General features: G+C 57.7%; 1 protein-coding gene across 2 annotated transcripts in view; it reads left to right on the forward strand.

The window, feature by feature from the left end:
- Positions 1–1,667: 1,667 nt before the first annotated feature.
- The window catches only part of ADGRG1 (adhesion G protein-coupled receptor G1), a 33,103-nt gene continuing 19,060 nt past the window's right edge, over positions 1,668–15,710 (forward strand). For both annotated transcript variants that reach the window (XM_060083438.1, XM_060083439.1), the window contains exon 1: positions 1,668–1,906. The gene's annotated coding sequence lies outside the window, so the exon portion shown is untranslated. The remainder of the gene's footprint in view (positions 1,907–15,710) is intronic.

The raw sequence follows: 15,710 nt of genomic DNA on the forward strand, positions 1-15,710 counted from the left end.
GGGCCACCTCATAGGCCTTTCCTGGGTGGCCAGAGTGGCAGCTGGCTCCAGGCTTCTCCATCCCTTGTTTGGACATCCAGCTCAGCAAGCCCGTGCCAACCGCAAAGTGGCGCCACTGACCCTCCATCTGTGCCCTGCAGGCCAGCACCCTCTGTGGCATGTGGGTGTGTGTGTATGGGTGGGTGACTGCTGTCTGGCTGGCCTGGACCCCGGGGAACAGCTGAGGCTGCCCCAGTGAACAGCTGGCCCAGCCCTGAAGGACAGACCTTGGGGAAACTGAACCTTAGAGGTGGTGACTTGCCCAAAGACATGCATGTAAGGGACTCCCCATCCTTTCCTGGATCCTTTCCACCCCATCCTTTTTCTGCTCCCTTGTTTCTTGGTCCCCCTGGGGAGGCTAAATTCATGAGTGGTTAGGACAGCTGGCTGTGGAGCCAGACCACCTGGGCTCCCATCCCATCTCTGCCACTTCCCAGCTGTGTGATCTTGGGCAAGTTAATTCCCTTCTCTGGGCTTCATATCTCTTCCTTCTGCATCACTACATTCACCATGAATATTGCCTGAGGGCTCATCAAGTGTCAGGCGCTGGTCTGAGCAACACGTTTTCCTGTGGCACCGTGGCAGCAGTGCCAGGGAAGGGTCTGGAATGTAGTAAATGGTCAGTAAATGTAATCATTATTATTGTTACTCTTGTTACTGTTGCTGTCGTCACTTGTCCTCATTAGGTTGTGAAATCCTTCCAGCATCTGTGACTTGGGAATCATCTGCTCACATTGGAGGGATGAGGGAAGACGGGGATCCTCACTCCGTGGAGGGTTGGTGGGGGGGCACCCTGGGCCATCCGAAGCTTCCTGACTCCCAGGGTGGCCATGAACCTTAGCAGTGGGAGGGAAATGCTGACAGAGACCAGTGACCAGAAAGGGAATGGGGGCGTCGGCCCATTTCCAAATTTCTCTCTGAGCTTTTGGAACCACCAGGAATGGTTCCTCACCTGGGCCTCTGTTTCCCCTTTGGCCCAGCAGATGGACTGGGAGGCCATTTCCAGAAGCCCCTGGGGTCTCAGAATCCAGATCTTGAGTCTTGGAATGTTGAAACTGTGAGTGCCTGGGGGGCACTGAGGTGGATCCCTTTGCTGGGGACACTAACTGAGGCTCAGGGAGGAGTCAAGGTCAGGTGGCCAGTTGTGTGTGGCCTGGCTGGCCGCATGCCAGGCTGCTTGACACCCCCCTTCCCCAGCGTGCCTTCCGCCCTGCTAGTCAGCGCCGGCTCCTGCCGGCTGCCGAGGAGGCTGGACTCTCTTTCAGGAAAGGGCAGTTGTTGCCGGCCCTGGGTGCGGGGTGGGAGGTGGGGGGGCAGCATCGGGGTGGCCTGTTGCCATAGCAACCCTGGCCTCTCGGCGGGAACTCTGTGGAGAACAGCCCTGGGGAAGTAACAGATGGAGGGCGAGGAGGAAGACTTATCTCCCACCAGCATCCGTCCATGAAGCCTGGCACCTGTCTGCCTGGATTGGGGGTGGGTGAGGCTGAAGTGCCCCCTTGCCCAGAGCTGAGTCATGGGCATCCCCCAGTGACCCCGCCTCGCCTCGGCTCTCTCAGCCCTGCCCCCTCCCAGCCTCCCTCTGAGAAATCTGTGACTCACGTATGGTCCCGTCATCCCCAGCAGAGCTGGGAGGAGGGAGGAGCCCAGCTGGGGCAGGAGGGGGGTGTCCCCCGACCCAAAAACACAAGCCGGCGCTTCTCCGGGCTCCACACTGACTGCCTGCCTTGCCCTGCCTCAGGAGAGGGGCTGGGAGCCTCCACACTCACCACCTCTCTCAGAATCGGGACCGCAGCTGGCAGGTTAAGCCTCGGAGGGGGATCTTGAAAGGCGGTTCAGCTGCCCGGCCTCGTGCAGGACCCGTCACCAGGTACCAGATCAAGGGCATGACGGCAGGAGGGAGGAAGGATGGGAGTGCGTGCAGCAGAGGGTGGGGTGGCAGTGGACCGGGGTGCTGAAGTCTTGGTATCTGGGTGGGAGCTAGCCCACAAGAGCAGTGCTGTGCGGGGTCTCTAGAGTTGGGAGTGGATGGACGGGGAGACGCCTGGGAAGGGGATGGGCCTGAGAGAATGAAACCCTTCAGAGCCACTAGCCATTTGTCAGCTGGGGAAACTGAGGCTCAAAGTGATAGAGTCACTGGGCCCTGCAAGCTGGGTCTGCTCTGTGGGTGGTGAGATAACTGTGCTCTCCTGCCCCCACTGTACAGATGGGAGAAGCAAGGTTGTGAGAGGACAGGGGGCTTACCTAAGGTCACAGAACAAGTCTGGGGATGGAAAGCCAGCCTCCAGCCTCCGGGAGGAAAGGATGCTGCAGGGGGCTGAGCATGGGCACTTGAGGGCAGCCTTGCCTTCAGCTGCCTGGGTGCTGCGTCTGGGGCCCCCCAGTGAAACAGGGGCAGTCTGGCTCTTCATGGCCCAGGCCACCTTTAGGAGGAGATGGTCCTGGCAGTGGGGTCTGAACATGGGGGACCTGGGATGAGAGAGAACGTCCAGGAAACCAGCAGCAGTAGATGGGGAAGCAGCGGCTGAGGGCGGGAGTCCTCCCTACTTACTAACCGCCAGACCCCAGGCCCCCGTCTGCCCGGTGCTGATAGGGTTTCCCCAGCTGGGAACTGCTGGTTCCTCTCCTCCCCGCCTCCCCAGCCAGCCTCCTTCCTGTGATAACGAGTTGGGGGTCTCTCATGGCCCCATGGGAAGGGGCTGGTGTTCGTTTTACTGAGGCAGTGGCGGGGAGGGAGCGTGAGTTAAGGCAGGACCCTCTCACTTGCTCACCTGCCCCACTCCCATCCTGCCTGGAGCAGCTCTGGCCTGGGCTAGGTGGGGTGGGAAGGAATAGCCTTTGTGGCTCTAGAGGGCCAAAGAAGTTTGTTTTTTTTTTTAACAAATTTATTTATTTATTTTCGGCTGCGTTGGGTCTTCGTTGCTGTGCGCGGGCTTTCTCTAGTTGCGGCAAGTGGGGGCTACTCTTCGTTACGGTGCGTGGGCTTCTCATTGCGGTGGCTTCTCTTGTTGTGGAGCACAGGCTCTAGGTGCGCGAGCTTCAGTAGTTGTGGCACGTGGGCTCAGTAGTTGTGGCTCACGGGCTTAGTTGCTCCGCGGCATGTGGGATCTTCCTGGACCAGGGATTGAACCTGTGTCCCCTGCATTGGCAGGCGGATTCTTAACCACTGTGCTACCAGGGAAGTCCCAGAAGTTATTCATATAAACAATTATTGAGCACCTACTATGTGCCTGATACTGTTCTAGGGAGGGGGAACACAGCAGCGAATGAGACAAATGGGGTCTGGGTGGTCCAGAGCCAAGTCCCTGCCCCCTTGCTGCAGATACCCTGAGGGCAGAGGGTTGATTCCTCTCGATTGGAGGCTGAGTGGGGAGAAGCGTCTCGGGTCAGTGAGAGCCACCAGCTGCTGAGTTGGTTCCCCAGAGCCCAGGCCAGGGGTCCCGTGAGGTCTTCCCTGCCAATATCCAGGGCAGGACTAGCTCTTGGGACCAGATCTGAGCCCCTTTACTGCAGGGACTCTAGGGACCTGAGATGCAGCCCCACCTTGGTCATAGCATCACCGTGGCCGCCTTGCCTTGCCTCTCTCTCTGGGCCTCAGTTTGCCCAGCTGCTAAGTGGGCATGTGGGGTGGGTTAATAGCTTCCCTGCCTGCCATGGTCCCAGTCTTGGCTCCAAGAGCGTCAGGGTCGTGAAGGACACCTCTCCAAGTGTGGTGTGGGAGGCGGAGGCTGTGCTAGGCAGGCTGCACTGTTGTGCTAGCTTTGGTGTCCTGGGCCACTGGGCAGGACCTGGTCAGCCTGGCGGGGACACCCTCATCTTGCCAGGGACACAAACAAGGCAGGATCTGAGGCTGACGAGTGAGATAAGCTTGCTGGTGGAGGAGGAGAGAACTTCCTGACCTGGGAGGACCCGGAGGCTCTGCAGAGGGCACAGAGTCTGGCCTTGGGTGCTGGTGGGGAGGGGGAGGAGGGTTTGATGTACACGTATGGGGATTGGAGAGAAGAGGGGGGCGGCATTCCCTGCAGAGGAAACTGCATGGGAAAAGGTTTGGGAATGATGAGAACTGGGGGGAGTGGAGCAGGCGATGGCACTGGAGACCCGGCATGGGTCATTTTGGGGACCTGGAGTGCCAGGCTGGCAGGTCCCAATCTGCTCTCAGGGGAAGGGATGGCGGGAAGACTTGGGTGGTACTGCAGCCAGGCCAGGTGGGTGCCAGGTGGGGTCTGGGTGCCCAGGGTGCCACCCCAGCTGGATAAGGAGGGCAGGGTTGTGATGCAGGACTGACCTGGTTGCCCCAGGCCCGAGGCTTCTACTTGGAGGGCAGCTTCATGGCTGTGGGGATAGAGAGGGGCGGTGGTCGCCCAGCCCAGGAGAAGGGCAGGTAAAAGGGGCGGCGGGGCTGTGCCCGGTTCTGTGTGTAGTGGGGGTGGCCTTCCCAGCGGGGCCCGGCATGACAAATTTGGGAGGGGCAGGGCAGGGACAGCCGTGAAGGGGGCCACATGGATGGTGCTCTAGCTGAGCCGGGCGCCAAGTCACTTCATCCTCCACAAGAGCTGCGTGTGGGTGATGGGTGGTGGAACTGCGCCCCTTTCAGGGCTGCAGTGAAGAGTCAGGGGCAGGGCTGGTGAGGGAAATGTGACAACACAGCCCAAACTTCAGTGCTGCCGGCCCACCCAGAACCACAGCAGGCTCAGCACCCACAGCCCTGACCCGGGGTGGCCCTGTGGACCTGTCTTCTGACTCACAGCAGATGGGGCATCACGTGAGCAAATGCAGCAGCTGGGGGGACCAGGACCCCGGTGACCAGGCAGATGGCAAGTGGGGGGCAGGGCGGGGCTGGCACAGAGGGACCTCTCAAACGGGGTGGTGTGGGGTCCTGGCTGGGCGCCAGCCTCCCAGGCTTGCCCTCCACCAGTCTGGTCCTCACGCCTCATCAGGAGTTCCTTGAGACCCATGGGGAACCCTGCAGATTTGGGGGTCAGGGCAGGGCTGCTGAGGGGGAGAGCTTGGAACATACATTTTCTGATCCCTGCCCGGTGCCTGCGCTGGCACCAGTGGGTTGAGACACCCCCTGCAGGCCCCTCAAGCCCCCAGCTCTCCCTGGTTCCCTGGTGGCTCGGCTGGGCTAGAACAGTCCTGGACCCTCCCTGCCCTCAGACTCTGCCGGGCCCTAGGCTCAGCGCTTTGCCCACATGTTTTTGTTTTTTTGTTTTGTTTTGTTTTTTGGCCGTGCCATGTGACCTGTGGGACCTTGGTTCCCTGACCAGGGATCGAACCCAGGCCCCCTGCATTGGAAGCATGGAGTCGTAACCACTGGACCGCCAGGGAAGCCCCTGCACACACATTTATTCCTACCAGGCACAAGCTCCTGATGTGCCCATTTTAGAGATGAGGACACTGAGGCACAGGAGGCTTACCCAGGAGTGACCTCTTATCTCCAGAGTCTGGGCTCTTTTCACTGTGCTCTCCTGCCCCCCTCAGTGGGGAGGGGGCTCCTCAGCCAGGCCAGAGTCTGTGCTGGGGGCCCGAGGACATGTGCCCTTGTCTTGAACCCCATCCCTGCCGCTCCTAAGCCCATGCTCTTCTGGGGCGACAGGACCCACAGAGATAACAAGGCTGCTTCTCTGGGGAGAATTTTGTTCCTCTCGGGTTGTGTGAACTTGGGCGTCTGCCTCATTTTCCTCATCTGGAAAAAGTGGATAAAATAGTGTCTACTTCAGGGGGCTGTTTTGAGCATCAAGGTGTTAATGCAGTAAAGTGTTTACAACAGCACATGGCCCATATGTTAGCCTTTACTATTATGATCTCCCCCTTGGGCAAATGGGTGCACTGAGGCCCAGAGATAATGTGTAGTAACTTGGGGGCACTTCTTCCTGCCTCCCCACCCTAAGAGAGCTGGAGCCCCCTGGGCATCAGCAGGACTCTGCCCACCCCCACCTGCAGCCTGACTTGTGCTTTGGTGGGGAGGCCAAGGTGGTGGGAGTTGGGCTGGCGCTGGTTCAGGCTCAGGCGGTTTGTGGTACACTTGGCAGTTCCAGGCAGGCCGAGATAAAAGCTGAGCCCTGGAGGAGCTGGCAGGGCTTCCAGGCACCAGGGAACAGGCCTTTGCATTAGAGGAAGATGGCCTGGGGGTGGGAGCCTCTCTGTCCGGGAGCCAGTCCCGCTCCAGTGCCCTGAAAGGCCGGTGGTTAGAGCGGAAGGCGTGAGGCAGGAGGGTGTGATGGAGGAGTTGGGAAGGGGGATGCTCACCTCCCAAATTATCAGGGAGCCGATGCTGCCCCTTGCTCTCCCTCATCCAATAGTCCTGCGCCTGGTAGATGTGTGCCTGACCTCGTCGTGGCACTTCCCTCTCCCACACACCTGCATGTGGCATCGCCTGGCGAGAGCTGCGGGCAGTGGGCAGGGCTGGAAGGAATCCTTGTGCGATTTCCTCAAAGCTGTACTTATCCTTTGTCCATGACCATGCCTGGTGCACTCTCATGGGGCTATGCACACACTCCAGACCAGATGGGCAGAGTCTATTCTCCGGCTCCTTGGCTGGCAGCCAAGAATGTGCAGGTCCCAATACCTGGGCCGGGCCTTGGTGCAGCACACATCTCCGTTTGTACCGGAAAGGACAGCCTGTGTCTCCTCAAGGAGACCCTGCACCGGGTGTCAGCACACCCAGGAGTCTGGCCTCTGCTCCCCCAACCTGGGTTTGGGGAACCAGAGTTGGGAGCTGTAGTAACTGTTGTCCAGGTAGGATGGGGATGCTTGCAGACCCCATGAGCCTAGCTATGAGGGTCTGGCTCCTGGGCTGCGATGCCTTGGACCCATGGTGCATTCTCTTGGGCCTCATGTCATTCCCTAGAGAGGTTGTCACCTCCTCTCCATGTCCTGCAGATTTCAGCGCTGCAGATGGGGTGCCATGCGGGACAATGGGGGCAGCATAGGCAAAGGAGTACACAGAGCTGGATGTGGGTCCAGTTTTACCAGCTGTGTGACCCCACCCGGGAGAAGCCAGCTGGGAGAGTGGCTTCTCTCGGAGCCTCAGTTTTCCCAGCTGTAAAATGGGCTTAGTAATGCCCACCGCTCACAGAGTGGCTGTGTGCATTGCAGGAGGCCAGGTGCACATCGTGTGGTTTGTGCTCCCGTGTGGTTCCCGTCACTGCCCCAGCTCCCTCATGAATCTCTGCAGGCTGGTTCTTAGGATACACCTCCCCCCAGGTGCTAGACCCCAGGATCCTCCCTGGCCACAGGCACGTGCCATTTCCCCTCCTTGCTCCACCTTGGGGAGCCCACGGGGAGTCCAGACAGAAGCTTTGGCATTTGCAGCAGTGGGAATGTGACCCACCTTCATCAGCAAATCCCATGCCTGTGCCCCCTCTAGCCCTGGGCCCCAGGAGCAGGTGGTTGAGGGGCGTGGCGGTGGTTACTTTGCCTTCATGTAGAGAGAAAACTCAAATTCTGGTCACAGATTCAGATGGGATCTCAGACCTCAAATAATCCAGCACCTGCGAAGGTGTGTCTGTGGTCCCATTGGTTTAGGAAAGCCTTGTGCGCCCAGGCTTCTGCACTGCAGGACTTCTTAAGAGCCTTTACCAGGTGGCTCTGTATTGGACGTGAAGTTTCGGGTCCTGTCCTGGCTCTTAGGCTGTGCACAGTCTTGGGAGCTCCTCTCTGGCCAAGCACCTGGCAAAGGTGTATATGCCCCTAATCCAGTCAGAGGCTGGGGCATGGGGACAGCTCCGTGCTGGAATCTCCCTGCCCTGAGCATCAGGAACTGGCTCCAGTTGGGAAGAGGCTTGGAGCCGGCCTGGCCTAGTCAGAGTCCCAGCTCTGTCTCATTCACTTATTCATTTATTAACTAGTTGTCCTTGAGCCTCTACCGTGGACCAGGCACTGTGGCACTAGGTACTGGAGATATGAGTGATGAGCAAGATGGATGAGACAGAGCAAACATGGAGAACTGGATAGCAAGCCCATTGCAGGGTCAGTTCAGACAGTGTGAAGTGCTATAAAGTTCATAAGGTAAGGTGACATGGAAGAGAGGGATGAATGGGGAGGATAATTTTGGTTGGGTGGACGTGGAAAGCTTCTTAGGAGAGGGCACATTTGAATTAAGACCTGAGAAGGAACCAATCGGGAAAGAACCCCGAAAGAATGTTCTATGTTGAAGGGAAAGCATGTGCAAAGGCCCTGAGGTGTGTCTGAGGATAGAAAGAAGGCTCGCGTGCTGGAGTTGGTGAAAGCAAGGAAGACGTAGGGTGGCGTAAGGTGGAGGGAGTGGAGAGGGGTCTCTAGCTTGTTTTTTTGGCAGTCGTGCTGCTCCCTGAGTGTCAATTATCTGATTTATGAGGCTTATCATTTTGTCCCCGACCTCCACGCTGGTCCGGAGCGTTGTGGGTGTTAGGTGAGGATAGTCAATCTCTCTGGCAGAGACTTGGTTCCGGGCAGCTCTGCGTTATTGTAGGTTTTAAAAATTATTGTTATTACAAGTGCTTAGTGACTATGGGTGGAACCGGGGATCCTGTGCCTCTGTTTCTCTGCGTGTCACTGCAGTTAGTGAGCGCCAAGTGTGTGTACAAGGCCAGGGGTGCCCCATCTGTGCCCTCCCTCTGGCTTCCCTGAACCACAGCCCCCTGCCAGCTCCTTTTAAGCGTAGGATCTTTTGATCCAACAGTGACTGCCTTCTCTGGCCCAGCAGGCCCTGGAATCCTTTCCAGGCAAAGGTTCCACTGAGAACAGGAACTCCTTTCTTTGCTTTCTTTTCCTCTTCCTCTGGGGGCCAAAAATAGTGCCTGAATAGGACACAGCTCTGGGCCGGCAATGAGACAATAGCCGCCTCCTGGCTCTGGTCCATCGGTGGGGGAGGAGGTGATGTTGGTGCACGGGCGTACCATCCCAAGGACCCCAGCCCCTGCTGCTTTTCCCATGGCCTCGGCCAGAAACCATCCCAGAGCCCCTTGGAGTGTGATTGCCAAGGGGATTCCTGCTTATTCTGGGGAAGTGCTCTGAAGACCCTGGGCCCCTGAGCAGCCCCACCCTACCTCCTGATCTTCTGCTGGTCTGGAGCTGAAGGCCTCAGTGGGCGCGCCCATGGCCCTGGTTCTCTTCTGGGCCCTGGGTTCTCATGGGGCCACCCCATGGCTTTGATGTCCTTTTCCCTTTGACTCAGTGGCTACGAAAGACTTTTTAGAGATCAAAGGGATGTGTCCTCTTCAGATGAGGTGAGTTCCCTGTCACTGGAGGTGATCAAATAAAGTTTGGATGTGCACTGAATGGGGGGTGGGATTAGTCAAGCATCAGATGGATGTTGGGTCTTGATGTCTTCATGTCTCAGAGGAGATCATGAGTTGAATTCCATACACCGCTCTTACCAGCTGGGTGGTCTTGAGCAAGTCACATCATGTTCCTGAACCTCTCTCTCCGCATCTATAAGATGGGTTCAACAGGGCTAACCTCTCAGAGTGGTGGAAATGGAGCTCCAAAATGCTCAGTGTAGTGCCTGGCACATAGATAGGGTTTCGGAAGGTTTGCCTCTGTTCTCCTCCCTCCCCAGACTGGTACTCACTCTGGGGTACAGAAAGGACCCACTCTTGGCCCCCAGGGAGCTCTGGAGGAAAGCCAGGGGGAACCCCCAGCCCCAGGGCTAACTCAGAAAGAAGATTCCTGGTGGATTGTGGCAATCTGGGAAGGCTTCCTGGAGGAGGTACTCCCCTAAGATGCTTCCAGGGAAGTATTGTGCACATTCTGTGCTCATGGCAGCCAGTGGTGGAGATTAGACGGGTGTCTAGTGTGGGTCAAGGCCAAGGCCACAAGCTGGCAGCCTTCAGGGGCAAATGTAGCTGATAGTAGGCATTTTTCATCACAGGGGTAGCCCCCACTAGTGTTCTAAAAAGATTTGGTTTTAAAGTCAATATTGACAAACTTAGGCAGGTGTCCCCCAGTGTACCCCATAATCTGGTGTCCTAAACTCTGCCTTTCTTCCTGCCAGCTCCCTACCTGGCCAGCATCCAAGTAAGGGGACTTGGGCACAGGACAAGTCAGGGCCTGCGCTGTGCTGGCTTGGAGCTGGGCAGTGACGTAGTCCCTGCAGCTGCCAACGGTTGCCAGGGCAACGGTTGCCAGGGGCTGCTGTCACCTGCGCCCCGTTTCCCGGGTTGGCGGCTGGGACTTGCAGCCCGTCTTCCCAGGCTGCCCGCTTTGTTGGAGGCTCCGGTGAGGGGGGCGGGGACCGAGGCTGGGGAGGCTCAGCTTCAAAGTGCCCCTCTGGCCTCTTGAAGTGGGGAGAAACTGACCCACCACCCCAGCGGGCTGCATCCTGCAAACAAGGCGAGCCCTTGGCCCACTCATTCACGCTCTTTATGTGTTTATAATCCACTTGATGACACGAAGGAGGAATCCAGGTATGATTCTTCCCCTCCTCCCGCCATTGCTCTCATTCCTGCTCCCGCTCCCCTCTCCTCCCCAAATCCCCGCTTCTTATCCCCTCTCCCCTTTCCCTTGTCCCCCCCTCCCCCTCCATCTCTCTCCCCCTGTATCATCATCTTCTCCCTCCTCCTCTCCACTTCGCGGACGGGTAAGGTGGGGTTGGGTCTGCGGTGACACTCGGGACCCTGGGAGAGTCAGAGATGCTCCTCTGAGGGGACCTGGTCAGTGAAGCAGACAGCAGGTCAGAATGACCAGGAAGTGGTTGGGGCTAAGGGCCTCACACCCCACACCCCTTCCCTCCGCCACACTCCAGCTAAAGTTCAGTTTCCGGGCTGTACCCCCGTCATCAAAGACAAGCCTCTGAAGATGCTGGGAGGGGAGGTCCAGGGCCTGCAGATGGCTGAGAGTGTAGGAGTGGGGCTGGGTAGGGTCCTGACCGAGCTCCAGGTCCAGGGTCCTCAGAGGAAAGTGTTCAGCTAATCTCGAGGAAACACATTTTTGGAAGCATCGTTTACTACGAATTTTAAAGGGAAGCCCTTTCTAACAGTCAGGTAATGTCAAGGGGAAACGGGCTGCAAAATCAAGAGCATGGGTTCTGGAGTCAGGCCTTGAGGCTGCACCTCGAGCTGTGTGATCTCTGGCAGGTAACTTGATCTTCTAGGGCCTTACTTGTTAAATGGGCATCATGGTACTCATCTCATAAGATTGGGGGAAGGATTAAATGTGTTCGTTTGTGTAGAAAGCTTAGAATCCTCTCGCGTTTTCAGAGAGCTTCATTAAAGCTAGCTTTGTGACCAGGATCTATTAGTGATGGCATCATGGGTCTGCGACATTTGTTAATTCTGTTAGAGGGCAATATAGAATACTGTATTTCCACTTTTTATGTTAGACATCCCAAACAAATTTTATATTATACTCCAATAAAAATTAATTTTAAAAAAATGCTAGCTTTGTGGCTGGAGGTGGTGAGCGCCCTGTGTGTGGGTGTGTGCAAACAGCAGTGGAGGACCCGGTGAGGCAGCGATGTGTGCTCAGAGAGCTGGGATGGATCCTGGTCTGTGCCTCCGCCGACCTTTCCCGGAGGGAGCTGGAACCTCAGCCTCGCCCAGGCCCGCTGCCCTCGTGGGGGAGGACACCTGGCTGTGTGTCCTGTCCACCCCTCAGCCAGGGATCTGGGACCCAGAAGAGAAGATAAAAAAGGGAGGGCTGGCGGCTGACCTTGGGAACGCTAAGGGTCCTATGCTCCAAAGGCGGGCATTCTGCCAGGCCCTGGGGAGTCGAACTGCAGCCCCCTCAAAATGAGCAGGGAGGTGACTGGGCTGACCTTGTAAGCCTGGCCTTGGGCAGTTCGGGAATACAGATGCGGAAGGGGAGCTGCAGCCATACAGCTGAGGTCCGTCTGTGGTTTGAGAGGGAAGACAGGCTGGCCAGGAGAGGAGATGGCCAGCATCTTCTTTTCCCCTTGCTGGCAGCTGGGAGGTAAGCCCTGCCCTTCCCTGGAAGCATCCTGAGGCCCTGGGCTATGGAGAAGACAGACAGGGGACAGGGATCATAGTCACCTCCTCGACAGAGGAAGAAGCTGAGGTCCAGGCTGGTCCAAAGGTCTCAGGGCCAGTTAGCTGCGGAGCTGGTCCTGGACCCTATGCTACCCCTGCTCTGGGAGTCTGCATTCCCTGGGCAGGTGCTGACTGGTGAGTGTCCTGGGGTCCAGCCTGAGCTGCTCCTCTTGGGGAGGGCTGTGGGGAGACTTGGCTGTGGGCTGCAGGCTGCCCCAGGGGCGTGGAGCTGGGCAGGGCCGGTGCCACTGTCCCGGGACTGCTCGTGAGAAGTCCTGCTGTCTGAGCCCCACTCCAGACTGGGCCAGACCTGGGACCCTTCCTAATCCCTCCTCTTCCCTGAGGTTCTAGGTCTTTTCCATCCACACTCAGATTCTGAAAGGCTTTGATTCTCAGCTCCTAGAAGCCCTTGCATCCTCATCACCTCTTTCTCTCTCTCTTTCTTTTTCTCTCTCCCCTTCCCTCCCTCCCTTTCAGTCCCAACATTCTAAGTGTCTCAGCTGCTTGAGGTGACTGTGGCTGACCTTAGGGGAATAGCCAGTCTGGAAACAGGGATGGTAGTGCCCCTTTCCCCAAGAGCTGGTGCTGCCGGCCAAAGGGAGGTGGGATGGGGCCGAATATAACCCAGGCTCCCCCAGGACCTCTCACCTGGAAGTGTCAAAGATGGTGATGAGTTGCCCTCGGGAACATCACAGCCTAAATGGCTCCTGCAGCCCATCTCATGCTAGTTAATGGCCTCTGGGACAGCTCGGAGGGGAGGGGAGGGGAGGGGAGGGGAGGGGAGGGGAGGGGAGGGGGCTGGAGGCTGGGAGGGAGGATGCTGACAGGCTTCTTTTCTATGTGGTGTCAAGATTTCTGAGAGCTCTTTTCTTCACGTTGGTAACAGGTATCCTGCAAAAGAGGATGCACCATCACATTGGGCTGGGAAACTAAGCCTGACCAAGCTCTGTGCATTTTCTTTCAGCAGGACTTATCAGAGCCTTTGATGTGTTAATTCCCAAGACCAAGTAGGGCCCGCAGTATTTCTCTAACTTGGGAACTAGAGCTTCTTAGGAAGTGCTTAGCAAAGTTACCTCTTGGTAAAATCAGGGAGATAGCCCCAGAGAAGGGAAGGAAGGGACTCAGGAGGCCACAATGGCTAAAAGCACGGGCTTTGAGATTTGGTAGACTGGAGTTTGAATCCTGGCTTGGCTACTTGCTCTGTGATCTTGGATATCACTTAGACTCTTTGGACTTCCGTTTCCTTGTCTTTAACGTGGGGGCAATAATAGCATTTGTTTCACAGAGGTAAGGTGAGGATTGAACCATCATTTGGGAAAAGTGCTTTGCACGGTGCCGGGCGCAAAGTGAGGCTTGCTGAATGGGAACTGTCACCCCCCTCACTCTTCTTCTTGGATTCCAGGGCCCTTTTCACTGTGCCAGACAGACCTCTGTTTATTCCCACTCGCCATCTGGTGTTCTGGAGGCACTGCGTGGCTGGAGTGTGGGGGGCAGTCGGGTGAGGATGTGGAGGCCTGAGGCCCAGGGTATGGGGACCTTTACAGACATGTCACAAGGCTGGCATCCCAGGGAGGAGGACTGGTGTGTGCAGAGCTTTGGAGGTGGGAACACTCAAGCCCAGGCTCATCTCTGGTGACTGTCGCTTGGCCTCTCTGAGGCCTCTTAAGCAAACACTCCAGTTCCAGATAAAGCAGGCCACCAGGTGGGTGGCTGTGGATAGCTGACTTTCCGAGAGAACCCAGCGTCCTTTCACCTGGGCAGGTGCCCCGCTCCTCCCCTTCCCCGGTCTCCCCGCAGGGCCAGGGCCTGTCTCGGCACGCAGAGGGAGCCATGGCCCAGGGACTTGGCTGGACCAGAAGCCGTGGGGTGGTGGGCCCTGTGCGGGCGGGGCAGCCCTCCAGTCTGGTGCACGAATGTGGGACCCATCCCGGCAGTGAGCAGGCCAGGCCTTGGCATCCGCCAGCCCCTGCAGGCAGGCAGCTAGCTTAATTTTTATTCTCTCTTTTTTTTTTTTTTTTTTTTTTTTTTTTTTGCTGTACGCGGGCCTCTCACTGCTGTGGCCTCTCCCGTTGCGGAGCACAGGCTCCGGACACACAGGCTCCGCGGCCATGGCTCGCGGGCCCAGCCGCTCCGCGGCATGTGGGATCCTCCGGGATCGGGGCACGAACCCGTGTCCCCTGCATCGGCAGGCGGACTCTCAACCACTGCGCCACCAGGGAAGCCCTATTCTCTTTTATTGTAGAAAAATTCCTGAAACCTGAGGTCACTCTGTTTTCCCCAGCCAGGCCAGAACACCCTTCCTGCGGGGAGTTCTGTGTGGTCACCTAGCTGGGGCCTTGGTCACCCGGCTTGCAGAGCAGGACGAGAGGGAGGAGAGATGGGCTCCATGTGTGCCAGCTGTGCTGCCAGGAGCCACGGGCACTGCTGAGAGGCTGGTGGCTGGGCTGGGTGTGAGGCGTGGTGCGGGGTCCCACCGGGTCTGATGGGGGCACCTCCTTTGTTTGTTGGGTACGTGGTGTTTCTAAGTTAGATTGACGTTTACAAAAGAGTTTGGAAACGGCCGGTGGAGGGTCCTCTCCACCCCCGACACCACTCCTGTGGAGGAAACACCTGCTGTAGAGCCTCCGCTCTCTTCTAACGTTCCTCCTCACTCTCCCACACGTGTGGTGCGCACACGCACACCTACATCCACACTCACGTGCGTGCGTCTACCCTCACGGACTTCACGCTTGCCAGCCCCTCTCTTGGCCAAATCCTTCTTTCCTAAGGCCCTCTGCCCAGGGCTCGGGGGCGGGGCATAGCTGGCAGCTCCGTTTTGCCCCCTCTTCCCCTCCCCCCACTGGAGAGCAGTTGAGGACGGGGGCTGGAGCTGGAAAGCTAAGCTGGGTCCTCTCTCTACTGTCCCTCCCCCCGAGAGGAGGGCAAGACCAGGCTCACACCTGAAGACCCACTCAGGCAGGGGCTCCTTCCCCCACCCACGCCCTCCTGAGCCCAGCTGTGCTTTGGGAGGCTCCTTCCAGGTTCCTGGCACCCTGCTAAATGCTGGGTGAACCAGCCAGGGTGGTGATGCATCCTCACCACTAGTGAGGTTGAGAAGAGGCACTGCGGGAGGCAAGCTGCCCTGGACCCCGTCCAGGGCCAACCTTTTACCATCTGAGTGATTTGGGGCAGGGCCCTACCCGCCTCTGACTCTGTTAAACGGGGCGGCTGGTGTTAGCCCAGCCTTGTAAGCCAGTGGCTCTAAGCCCGCGGAGGACACCTGTTAAAGCCAGACTCCCGAGCCCCACCCCAGACCTGTAGCATCTGCCCCTCAGTGTGCAGGGGCCTGTGAATCTGCATTTTAGTGAACTTCCTCGGGCAGCTCTGACCCGTGGGTGGGTTTGGGCACCTCTGATATTAACTCCTCATGGCAAAGGGGGGCACATAGGGTTGAGTGTAGGTCATGGTCGGCCCCCTTCCCTGAGCCCCACCAAGAACACAGAAGTTAATTCTGATGGCACATGGGCACTTAGGCAAAGCTTCATGGGGAGGGCGTGTCTTCAGTGAGTTTCAAAAGATGAGTTGGGTCATGGAGTTAGGGAAGGCATTCCAGACAAAGAGACAGGCTGGCTGGGGGGTGGATAAGTTTGTGGTCCACAGTGTATGTTACGGGCAGGAGAAGGAAAGGTATGGGGGCCCAGGTCCAGGTCATCTTCCTGGGGAGGT

This window comes from Mesoplodon densirostris, chromosome 19 (assembly GCF_025265405.1).
Source record: "Mesoplodon densirostris isolate mMesDen1 chromosome 19, mMesDen1 primary haplotype, whole genome shotgun sequence".
Lineage (NCBI taxonomy): Eukaryota > Metazoa > Chordata > Mammalia > Artiodactyla > Ziphiidae > Mesoplodon > Mesoplodon densirostris.